Source organism: Larus michahellis, chromosome 5 (genome assembly GCF_964199755.1).
Source record: "Larus michahellis chromosome 5, bLarMic1.1, whole genome shotgun sequence".
In the NCBI taxonomy this organism is placed as follows: domain Eukaryota; kingdom Metazoa; phylum Chordata; class Aves; order Charadriiformes; family Laridae; genus Larus; species Larus michahellis.
The window spans coordinates 28,583,261-28,596,256 of record NC_133900.1 but is presented as its reverse complement, the minus strand read 5'-3'; the positions used below and the strand labels follow the sequence as shown (position 1 = coordinate 28,596,256).

Sequence of the window (12,996 nt, the reverse complement as noted above, 5' to 3'; positions counted from 1 at the left end):
AATTAAGGCCAGTAGAAGTAAAAGTAATTCTTCAATGAACTGAGCATATAAAACGTGCTTTAAAATTTCCAGCACCCTGCGGTGATGGTGATTAGTTAAAGAAACATCACAGCCTTGTTACTATCACATCTTTTAAAACCTTTTTACATTACACAAAGATGGTCTAAGAAACTAATTAAAATGTTGGACAATAACATAATCAGGGATATCTATATTTGCAGTCTTTTCTCTGTGCTTGCATACATCTTTTATCTGTCAAGTACAGCAAATAGCTAATTAGCCCCCTTTTAAGTGCTCCACTGCTTATATTGTAGCTATAGTCATGCCCTAGTGGGATGGTTTCCAGGAAACCTGATACACGTTCTCAGCTGAAAGAGCGTATGCCTATTCGTAGGCTGTTAAGAAACCGGTAGCTATTAGAAAATGCTCTTTTAAAAAAATCAGTTGTTTGTGGTTCTCGGAACACATCTGATCTGTTGGCGTTTTAAAGACAGAGCAAGCCAAAATCCGGAGTCCCTACATGGCTCCTACGCAGCAAAATTCTTGCCAGTGTCAATCAGAAGGTTACTAAATGTGGGCTGTGGATATCACCTAATGTGTTCCCCAAAAGGTAAGTTTTTAAAATGATGGGATGACTCATCATGTTAAATTATTCTTTTTATTTGCTCATTTTCTGCTCGTGCAAAAGCCCAGCATAGTTGAAACTGAACTAATATGCACTTATTTTGACAAACTGCCTTAAAAGCATTAGCTAGTTAATGTGCTAGACCACTGTGCATTAGTATTAAAGTAGTAAATCTGACAAATAGTCTAATCAGCTTAATTTTGCATAATGACAAAGGAAAATGTACTTACAGATTAAAGTGATGTTGGGAGATTCCCCCCCCCCGGCTTCTGCATTAAAATCTTTATGATAGAAAGGCCTCATTGAGGGTTACTATAACATCTAATGTCACATGCCATCTCATGCTGACCACAAAAATAACTCAAGGCGCCACGCTGCTGCAATTAGCAGCTGTAAGATTATGATGTTTTGACACAGGTGAGGCAAAAACCTCCAAGCACAGAGTGAAGATATGAGTTACACAACTATTTCCGTACAAAAGTACCACATATTATTTATACACCAAAAATGTCATAAGAAAAGACTTTTCTCAGACTCTTGAAAGTAAGTTCTGCCACCAATTAATGTGTGACAGCAGAATTTGACTACTGTTATTTGAGGATTTCCACTAGTCTTTGCCTTCTGACTAAATATGCTTGTGTCTGCTGCTCTGCTTCATCAGAAGGTAACAATTATGGTATAAGACGATTAAATACCAACCTTTGCTTATGTCCCACCATAAGACTATCTTTTATAACTATGAGGCAGAGTCCATCCCCCTTTATTCACCAAGTAGCATCTCACTCCATGAGTGGTATGGCTGAAGTTACACTGGGCTACTTAGGAAACAGAATATTGTGGTTTTGAAAATAATAATTATATAGCTCTCTGTTTTATTGGCCTGGTGAAAGGCCATTTAGAGATTATCAGGCATGTTTTTTCTATTATTGTTGTTTGAGATATGATTACTAGATCTACTACACAGCTTTTTCATTGTGACTTGGGAGCAGATCATTATGTGAAAAATGTATTAAAAGGCATTAGAGAGTAGCCTCATTCTTCCTTTCTGTTCATGTCTGTTTTGCAAGACTTGGCATTTGCCTGATTTACACTCCTATGATATCTGTTCTCTAACATTTTAGTAATTCGTTTGTTTTTAAAAGAGCGGAAGTTGCAGCTACAGTAAAAAGAACATAGGCCTAATATACCAGAGAAGTTACTTCTATAGGAAAAGTCCTTACATGTGTCTAGGAGCACTTCCATGGTGGATAAAAATAAATTTAATTTTTGTTTTGTACTACTCCACACATTTCCACAGTGTGCTTCCCACCTGCCGAGTTCTGCAGAAGAGAAACAGCCTGATGGAGACCTGTCCCTGGGGTGGGGGGGTGCCTGACATTGAAACCCCCACTCACCACCTCTACCAATGAACTGAGTTGCCCTAACCTTAGTCATGTTTAGTTTTAAAGTCTTGCTAAACTTTCCCTTTTAGCAGGAAAGGCTGCAGAAGCGCAACCTGCAGGCCTAGAGCTCTGCTGCTGGGCGGCAAAAGTGGGAGACGCTGGCCTGACTGGCTGACTCCAGGCTGAATTTTTGGTTTCTAAAAAAGGGAATATTGTTATATTCTGCAGTCCTCTGCCTTGCAGAAGTGTCAGAAGTTTAGATATGCTAATACCTCTGAGGTGCTCGTACTCTGTGATAATGGAGAGAGAGGGTAGATGGCAGAAAGGGTAAGTGCCAAACATCCATTAAATGCTGTAATGTGACCTCCATCCTCCCTCTGTGCTCTCTCTCATCTACATACATGAGCACAGACATAACCATACAAATATGCCTAACCAGATAAAAGTCTGCATCAGCTATGGTCCTATTGAATTCTCTGAAATGATTTTTTTTTTTCCAGCACGGTGGGTTTTGGCATTAAAGTGTATGAATGAAACTCTATACTTCAGCAGCATCGGTAGGAGGGAAGGGAGCGAGAGGGGCGTTAGAGAAAGGTAAAGTGCACATAAAACTGGATAATGTCACCTGCTGCTCCCCATCATGCAACTTAAGAAATGTACAGGAATTTACAATGTACAAATGTTCTCCTTTGTAACTACTGAATTTCACGGTTGAATATTTGCCACTTGTGAATTTGTAACTGGATATTAGCAATTTCCAAATGGCTGGGATGTTTGTGCACACGTAGTATTTGAAAAAGTGTAGTAAATATAAGAGATAACCCACGTATTCACTGCAGAGGAGACAAAAGGAAACAGAAATGCTAAGAACTGTCATGCAGTAAGCTATTAAACTGGCACAACCACATTAAATATGCAAGCATGAGCTGATATGATTCCCAGAGCATTTCCATATGGATATGATAGAAACAGTTACATTGTCCAAGTAAGAGGCTAAAGCCAACGAGTTTTGGACAAGATGGTTTAAACGTAATTAAGTGATGTGAAACTATTGCTAGGGCAAAACCCAACTTTTATTTGACTCCCTCGTCACACAGAATGGGATGGCATCCAACCTGTCAGTGGTCCCGGGATTGTATGCCAATGTGTGAGAGGTAAAATTTGCAGAACTAAAATAAACCCTGATTTCAATCATCTCATCTGAAATGTCTCAAGTGTCACTTTTATAGGAGACACTTTCTTCCAAAAATATGAGAAGTTATCCTGGTACTAAGTATTAGGTGACCAGAACGTAACATATCACAGCTGTCTTGTCACATAGTGACATGCAGTGGTTGTAGCACATTGTTATTATTTATTATTATTATTACTAATATTATTAACAACTTGCTGTTACTATGAAAGTGTTAGAAACTGTCTTTTTATTTTGTGTTTTCTCAGCACATAACACATCAGGTTTCATGCCTCTGCCTGGGCATCCTTAGTCCTATTATCCTATACTATCCTAATTTTCCTATTTTCATGTTATTATGTCGTATTTTCTTATTATATCCTTGATCATATCATATAAATGGGTGGATACAAAAAGACAAAATTAAAAAGTATGCAAAGTTTTAAATAACATAAAAAACCACGTATTAAAATTTCCAAAATGAACATTTTGCTAAAACATAGTTTTCTAAAACAAATATAGGTTTTTTGCTTAGAAATATTATGGGCTTTTTAAAAATCATGCCAGTTCAGAAGGAAAATTAATTTCTGTGTTAAAAGAAAAATCCCATTCAAAATGAACTTTAAAAATATGCATACCGTATTCTTGACTTATGGCAAAAGGGCATAATTATCTGCTTCCGGTGATGTTTGTGAATAACAATTGAACCGATGGTGAGCAGAAGGAGGTGTTCATTTCCCCTTTCCTCTATTATTTTCAAACTCTTCCCTTCCCTACTTTTAGAAGTTTGCCCCTTTCCATTAGGGCCCTTTGTTTGTGATCTGCTGCCAAATTCATCTGTATGCATCGTCTTCAGTAATATTGAGAGTTGTACCTTCCACGAGTCTTTGGCACTGCGTGATGAAGCGCTCTATTTATATTAAAATGAAGAAGTTCCTAAGGGAGACATAGAACAGAATGAAACAACAAACAGAGCTTTAGAGACTGGCTATGCGAAGGGACAGTGACAGCAAAATGGTCGCTCTTGTTATGGTGCGGCCCAAAGGACTGCAGAAAGACTTATAGCATGAGCCACACTGGCTTGAACTTGGCAGCTCTTAGAGGCTTAAGCACTTGCCACAAGAAGATGTTTTACAAGACAGAAGTTAATCAAACAATTTCTCAAGACTGCACATCTTGATTTGGGATGCCATTGACAGAAGATGTTGCGTGAGGCTTTGCTATATATAAATTAGAGGAATTATTTTAACATCGAACCATATTTCTTCATTTGAATCAACACACAACTATATTGCTGTTGTTATGATTTACTTAGTCTAGATAATAGGAGAAGCACGACATAGACGTCACATTATACGGCAACTAATGCCCTACCATTTTCAACTCGAGGGAAGGGAGAAAGTGAATTAAGCTGCTACTGAAATATGCCCTGCAGGTCAATTTGAATCGGACAAGAGTGCTATAAAGTGGTTTATTGTGACGGGGGGAAGCCATTGTTAAATTGCCTGGAGGACTGTCTCAACCTGACCATGATGAGGGAAGCCGTGAGGTTGCTGTGCCCTCTCTTCTGATGGTACAAGCAATCAACTCGGCCATCCAGAGGTACCGCGTGGGGCAAGAGCAAAAGGATGTGAATTATTACAGGTGAATTTCAAAGAAAAATAATATTTTGCAAAATATTTTTAGAATGGGGAAAGAAGATCGGATCTGATTTTTTGAAGGGAAAAAAACCTAGATGAAGTAGGCAAGAGAGGGTATTGCAAGTTGCCGTTTTCTTTGTACATCGAGGCCCTGTCTGGGCCAAAAGAGCACTGCTAAGTCACCATGGTGCTACCAGGAGGGGAGAGAGAAGCCTGAGCATCTGTGAAGGGAATATGTTTTTTATCTGGGTTTGTTTTCATCATGTGATTTTTGACTTCAGTCTATAATTCATGTTTGATATAAAGGAAATACTTGTTGAAGATTCAACCTGTCCTTTCCCAGGTCGTCAAGTAGATGGTTACAACTTCCCACTGAGTACCAGAGTACCGCCTGTGCTTCATACTGGTTCCAGCACAAACGGGAGACAGGCTACGCTTGGCATTCCCCAGTCATAACAGCATCCGTTTAAGGAACTTATTTTCAATTTCAACACCTGCTACAAAAAGAAAAGAGGGCACCATCTATAGGAAATAAAGTAGTAGTCAGATACTCTAATAAGCAAACTTATTTGGGAAAAAATTAATTGTTCCCTGTGGATATAGACCAGTAGATGCCGATAGCACCGGTAGGGAGGAAAGATCACCGTTTACAAGGTGAAGACATAATTTATTCCATTCCTAGTCCACAGAAAGTCAAGCCCAGGGCATATCCTTCCTGTCTATGTTTTTTGAAAATCATTTCTACAAAAAAAAAAAAGAAAAAAAGTTTAAAACATCTGAAAACGCTTTCTGTCTTTTAAATTGACTTTTGACTTTTTTTTTGGGGGGGGGAGGGGGAAAATTGGAAATGCCTTTTTCATAACGGTCATTGCAGAGGGCAGGAATTGTCGAAGTCAAAAAGGAAAAGTTTCCAGAAACAAAAGCTAGATTTGTTTTTTTGGGATCCAGTTCCAGACTATATCTACCTCGGGTCATGCTGTCTGATACAGTGGCATGTATCAGAAAATGTGCGCCGAAGCAAGAATTTCCTGTCAGCACCTACTTGCATATCTGTCACTGCTGCACTCCCTCGCCTTCTCCCTTGCTTGCCATCGCCCTGCAATTAGCAGGAGCCTCAAAAGCCATTCTTCACTATTATTGCTAATACCCTCCAAATATGGGGAAGGGAGAAAACAAGGAAAGCGGAGAGGAAGACCTGGATATTCATTTTCAAATAATAGAGTGTCGGGTTTTTTTGTTATCTCTGCAGTCAAGAATAGGAAAGTTATGAAGAGATTCAGGACTGCGTAACCTTTGAGGAGAGGTAGATCTGCCAGTTGTCCATGAAGGGCAGAGTTTGCAAGAAATCACCTCCTCCAAAAGGGCTTCTTTCCTCATGGATTTAGAATTTCGGATGTGGAATATGTGCATAACTTTTAAAAACTGTTTTATTTTATCATGATTTCCCAACCTTTTTAGTAAACCAATTATCCGTTCTATCTTGATCACACTCCTCACCCAAAATTTGATTTGGTTTAATATTAGAATTCCACCATTTGTTAACAGATCACACGTGAGAGAGACTTGAGGTATTTTTTTGTACATCAGCCAGTCCAAAGCGTGGTTTGTGTTTGCTTCTTGTCGTCTTTGCTAAGTCACCTGAGCTGCACTTCTCATGTTAGACTGCCTTTGAGGCATCTACCTTCAAAATACCTGGAGACAGTAAAGGTAAAAATTTGCAGAATGGCAGGGCTGTGGGATTATTCCTTCTAGCAAAGCACTGTGGAAAAGGTGCTCCTTTTCTTTTTCATGTATTTACAATTTTTTTTTCCACATGAGCAAATTTGTCTGAGCAACTTTGGGTGCCTTGGAACATGTCCTTGTGCCCTTAACCTGTTTTGGCTGCAGTACAGGTTTAATCTCTCTGGCATCCATTTCTGGATTTTCCTGGTAGAACTAACATCTCTGTCAATGAAACAGGAAAGTTTGTAAAGTTTGGTGAATGGCCAAAAATAAAATAGGCATTTCACATGAGGTTAGGGAAAGTAATGAATCAGTGAGGCTACTGCCTATTTAGAGTTAGACAGGTAGAAATTAAAAGGAAAGATATCTTTTTTTAATGTGTTTTTTTGGTTACACTAGATTTCTCAAGGATGTTTAGAGAGCCTTAAAATAGGCAGTCTTAAAAAGCAGAATATTGTACACACACCCCCGCCACTGCCATCTTGGGTTAATTCTTCGGAGTTGATGGTGTGGCTAATTCAGCTAACAGGGAAAATACTGTGGGATGTGCCCCTTGTGACCTCTAACTGTGAACTGGACCCCAGAACTCGGCACCAGACTCCCACCACTCCAGAATACCCATATAGAGCAAAACCCCTCCCCCTTTAAAACTTTAACTAACCTGTCCTGCCTGCTGACCATCGTGCCGGGTACAATGATTTATACATTATGGGGGTTTAATCAAGCAGTCTGTAAAAATCAGCAGGAAACGACATGTGCTTTATTGTGATTAAAATGCTTGAGACAGTAGCATTAAGTGTAAATGACACTATGTAACAGCAATTACATATTATCGGTTAGATCTTCTGCTAATGTAAATTCAAATAACTGTGTTTGAGGCCATGTTTCTCTAATTCACTCTGTAAAGATTTCAAGTAAGGGAGATCAATTTTAATTAAGCACATGTTTTAGAGATCATATAAAAGTGGAGAGAAAAAAAAATCATATTTTTTTTTGCTAGGAGGTTATTGAATATATTGTAGAAGATTAAGGTTCTGCTTTTGTTAATTAGGCTTTTTTATGATGTTACAGAATTTGGAATTAACAAAGATCAGGAAAAAGCTAATTTTTATCTGAGAAAAATTACAAGAATAAAGAAATCAAAGGTATACATTAAATTCCGAGACAGAGATAAAGCTAGATTTGTTCGATGATAACTGTTGCAGCAAATATCTTCCTGTGAAATAATTTGTTGTCTAAACTTGCTAACATAAAGCAGTTTAACTAAACTATACTTTAAGAAGACAGTGGAAGTACTCAGATGGCAAAACAGTAGTTTCTTCCAGACTGGCTCAGTAGTTTAGTATAACTGTGAGTTTTATTGTGTTTTTATCCGCTGTAGTTATTCCATCAAACAAATTGGTTCATCCTTTCCTGGCCAAAGTATAGAATGGCTCCAAAAAATCACTGAGAAGGAAAAAAAAAAAAAAAAAAAAAGACTCCCATTGTGTAAAATGCATTTTCAAAGAAAGAAAGGAAAAAAACCCAAAACAACAGGAACCATAAATTGTCCACCTATGGAGTGCAAATGGCAGCAGGCTGAGGAGTTACCTCTCTTTCTGTGTGGCCGCATGCTCGAGGGCTGCATTGCCTGGGTGCCCGTGGAAGCGGATCATCCCAGGTTTCTCTCTCTGTGGTTTTATTAATGACCTTGGTGCCTTGGCCTGGGGTAAATGGCCTTGTAAGCAGATGGGGTGGAGCATGTCTTCTAGCATGTGGACACCAGCAGCAGAGCCTCCCCTGGCCTTGTCTTCCCTTCTTGCCTGAAGTGTCCCATGTACCACAGCTGTCCCACAAAACTCAGCTCAGGAGTCCCTGGGCCCCCCCCGCATCTTCTTTTGCTCTCTCGATCATGTCTGTGGCCAGAGATTTTTGTGGGCATTATTTGAAGTGTAGAGTAGGGACCTTGCCTGTGGAAAGAGGACTTTTCATTATTGTGTTTTCTGTATTATGTTACAAAATTTGGAATTAGTGAATATCAAGAGAAGGTTGTTTTCTAACATGGGGAAGTTGCAATAATGAAAAAAAATCCACAGTATACAATGTTAATGCACTTCCTCTAGGAAGAAGTGGAAGAGCAATTTCAACATGCTTTGATTCATCAGTTTTTTAATTGCTGTCGTAATCATTAGACATTATATATCTGGCCAGACCGAACAGCTTGGTCACTAAAGGTCAGTAGGTTAAGGCAATGTTTTGTACCATGTTGTGAGGAAAGCTGTGTTTATTTTAGTGTTAGTAGATATGCTCCTGGTGCTGTATTTTGGTTTAAAACTTACAATATCTTTTTCTCAGAAGACCTGATACAGAGATACTGTATGCGATGACAGGCCAAATTTGCCTCTTCACTATAAATAATCACTGTAAGAAAATTAAGGTGCAAAACCATGCCTGCTGTAATTGTTGCATACTTATTAGAAGCTTTCCCTTTCCAGATTCTCTGGGTATTTGTTGCCCATGATAATGTGAATACTTAAGGGGAAAGTGTAATTAGCAACTGTGTAGTTCATTCAGTAAACATTTCTGAGCTGTTTGATGTGACTGAACTGAGCGTCACATATAATTTTACACTTTTATCCTACCAGGCAACTGACAGGTCTCTAATCTCAGTCTCAGAGCTTTCACTCTGCTTGAACTTTGCTTCATAGAGGTCATTTTCCAACCACTTGGGAGCAGGAGCCACGTCCGTTAAATCCCACAGAGTCGATAGATGCGATAATAGCTTTAGGCACATTTTCTTAGAACTCGAGGGAAAAGACAATTTCAATAAATGTAAAGCTATACTAGCTACAATCTGCAGAATATGTAAGCAAATCTCATAGGAGCACATCTTTCTTTTACCTCCTGGCAAGAATCTCTTTAATAATAGCATGTATTTGTTTGTTTTCAATATCAACGTTTGATAAGGGCAGAAAAGTTGCACACGATGCTTTAAGAAGAGAATAAAGAGGGGGAGAATGAACGAGGTGAAATGACCAGCAAAATATTCCCTCAGGTTTAGATTTTACAGACTATTGAATAGCCTAATACATATTTCTACCCTCGGAGAAAAGCAGATGGTAATAGGGTGTGCGTATGGTGGTCTGACCATCGTATTGCAAATAAGGCAAGTGTTAGCTCAACATACAAACTATTGGTAGGAGGAAAGTAGAGACCAAGCATCTATAAATACATGCTGCTAGCATGCTAAACAGGCTTGTACACATAATGCTTTGATATATTTTACATCGTATAGATCACAGCTCATCAAAACAAGCTTGCAGGTTGTATCTGTCAAGATAATTAACAGACAATTCCTCTGTAGCAGATGTCTGAGATAAGTAGGAAGGACAGTCCTTCCCTTGACATGGCATCAAAGGAGAAACAACTAATATTAAAATAAAATAATGTGAGTTATTTCAGTTTGATCGTAGCTGCCTAGCATAAAAATTAACTCCCCTCACATGATAAAACAAACAATCCCTGCTTGACTGTCAAACTCTCATGCTGAGACTGAAAATAAACTTTCCAATTCTTTCAACATTTTTGCTATTGTCTTTGATTTCTTTTTCCTTGATATATTTGTGGTGCAAAGGAATAAATCTTGAAAGTAAAGTATCCCCTCCAGCAAAATATTTTACTCCATTTGCCTTGGAGAATTCCACTGCAGGGGAGAGAAGAGGAAGGAAAAAAAAAAAAGCCTCACAGAGTAGCTGGAACAGCTTCAAATTCAATAGCCTATGAGATTTTCCTTTAAATGATCTTTCTAAATATAACAGTTCAATAGGTCAGTGGTCAATATGAATGTTATCTGCAAGCTGGAGCTATTAATTTCTGCAACACTGTTCCAGATGCCAAATGTTAGCGTAATGTCGTATACGCCAGCTTTCTCACACATATGCTTAAATGAACATTAGGCAACAACAACTGAGCAAGTGATGCTGGTGCTCCCATGTTGAAAAGGAAAATATCAGCTAGATCACAATACAGAATTTTTATTTCTAATTTTTCTTTTCTTTAAAAGGTCCTTTGAGAAATGGTCAGCCTGAAGAGAAGAATATTTCCGACGGTGAGGTGAGAATTTGTACAGCTTCTTGACAAAGGTGAGAGAAACAATGCAGAAAATAGTGCTTTAGACTAATTCAACTCCATTCAAAATTCATAGTAAGATATGGCAAATGTACTGAGGGTCTGTATGGTAGCAGAAGGTTGAAAGCTTGTAGCAAATAAATTCTGAAATGGAAAGTATGTTGGGCCCTGGGAGACGAACATGAATTAGGAGCTGACCCTGGCTGTAGTGGATGCTCCAGCAGAGGCAGTGCTGGGAGCAGTTTTGCTCCGCTCCGGGCTCCCAGAGTCAGGCCGGGGCTGATGCAGGGGCTGCAGCAGGGCCACAACCCACCATGCAGCATGGACCTCTGAGACCTGCCAGTGGCAGAAAAGGGAGGTGACCTCCTTTCCGGACTCTGACAGGTGTCGGGCACGCTGGAGGACGTAGGACACAGCATTTGCAAGGCTGGAGGGTGCACCCCTGCCCCCATCCATGCACACTTATTTGGGAAGGTAGCAGCCTGCATGTTGTTGTAGCATCTGCGAATGACCCGCAGATAACAGAGCACACTCGCCTTCCCCATCACGTTTTCCCACCGTTGATGTTTAAGCTGTGGGCCACTGCCCTGTGGGGTCTCAGTTTAAAACACGTTTTAGAATACTTTGCCTCCCTTCTTATTTCTGCTTATCACTCTGAGCATCCTTTCCTGTGTACAGTTCATACTCCCTAGGAAGAGTTAGATAATGTCTCTCTTTGTCCGAAGACTAGTGTTTGTTCTTGCAAGTTCGTCTATGGCTGTCCAATAGCTAGAGGCTACTGAGTGTCATGCCACTCGTTTCAGACCTGATCACAACATGGAAAGTCTAAACACAGCAGTCAGTGTGTACAGCCTGACATGTCACTGCGTTATTTGGCACCTTCAGAGGCATCGCGTGGGAATCCACAGAAACAAGTCTGCAGTTTTTGTCTTGAAAACAACACAGAGTGATGTTTTTATTTTCTCCCACATGTCTGACCAAGAAAAGTCAATCGCATCCTCCAGAAATCCACTGAGTTGTGGTTATCTTAGTGCAAGGTGCTAACCTGTTGTGTCATGTCCTTGAAATTAATAGTTCCTTGGGAACCAAGGCTGGACAGCTAGTTTTGAGAGATGATTTGGCTCAACAGTCTTACTTTATGTGCTTCAGTGGTGCTGCAAGAACCCAGAGAAAACTTCTGTGAGAAAACATCAGAGAATTGCTATGGGCAGAGTGAAAACACTGTCAAAGAAACCAATTAAGGAGATGAAAAGAGCTCAAAAGGTTTGTTCCCTGTTGTACTGAAGCTGGTTATTCTGTTTCGAATCAAGGCTGCTGAGCTGATTTTCTATTACAATACTTGTGGTTGCAGTCAGGCCAGAAGTGCATATTCGCACTCAGAGGACCTTATTCTTGTCTTTATTTCTCTCTTTTGAGTGACAACTTTATTTAAGCAAACTACCACCTCTACATCATTACCCTAGATCTGTTTTCTTCTACTCAAGTAGTACCTTGGCCAGTTTCTCTGCCATTTCCTCTCACGCATTTTGTCATCGCCTCTGGTTTGAAGATTTACAATGACTTCTATTTCCTCTTGCCAGTGCCTCCTGTTTCAGTCACTACAGGCAAGTTGGGTGAACCCGACTTGCCTATAGCGGCCTGTTGGGCAGGTCTGTTCACCCCACCCAGCTTTGACCAGCTTCTCTCTAGGTCCTCTCACCCAAGCTATGTCTAAACCCACGAGATAATATTCTTCCTGATGTTATAAACTGGGCTCTTTCCTTCACTCATCCACCTACCCAGATTTAGTTCTCATTGAGGTTCTCTTCATCTGTCAGTTTGATGGCCTTCTTTTCTAGCTACATGTGCTCCTACCTTTTATGCATAAAAACTTTGACAGCACTGTCATAGAAATGCCTTCACCTTACACACCAAGTTTTGATGTGCTGTGTAGAATAGTGCAAGCCAATCAAAAGCTGTTTTTTAAAGTTTGTTATTTGCTTAAGCAATTCTTGTGTCTGGGAAACTTGGTGTGGGTGATTGATTTATTAATATCACTTTGCCGGTAGATCTTTAGAATTTATTTTTCTCACAATATATCCCATGTACAAATAATAAATATTACTGAAATAATAACAGATTTACTATTTTTATGATGAGTTTATGTCCCCATGTGATTCTAATAAGAAGAACCCAGGTTGGGAAAGAAGCCATGAAATTTTATTATGTCTGTACTCTAATCCTAATTCTCCAATGCAGAGCAAAATCCATCTATGCCAGAAAATATCATATGGAAACCAGAGACCTTTAAGTTTTTACTGCCGCTGTCCCAAATGGAGGTATATATGCGAACACTGCTGAGCTCAGAAT

General features: G+C 39.5%; 1 long non-coding RNA gene across 1 annotated transcript in view; it reads left to right on the top strand.

Annotated features, from left to right (window-relative positions):
• The first annotated feature begins 386 nt into the window (after positions 1–386).
• The window catches only part of LOC141744073 (uncharacterized), a 37,365-nt gene continuing 24,755 nt past the window's right edge, over positions 387–12,996 (top strand). The window contains exons 1-2 of the long non-coding RNA XR_012587331.1: positions 387–610; positions 10,583–10,661. This is a non-coding gene — a long non-coding RNA (uncharacterized LOC141744073). The remainder of the gene's footprint in view (positions 611–10,582; positions 10,662–12,996) is intronic.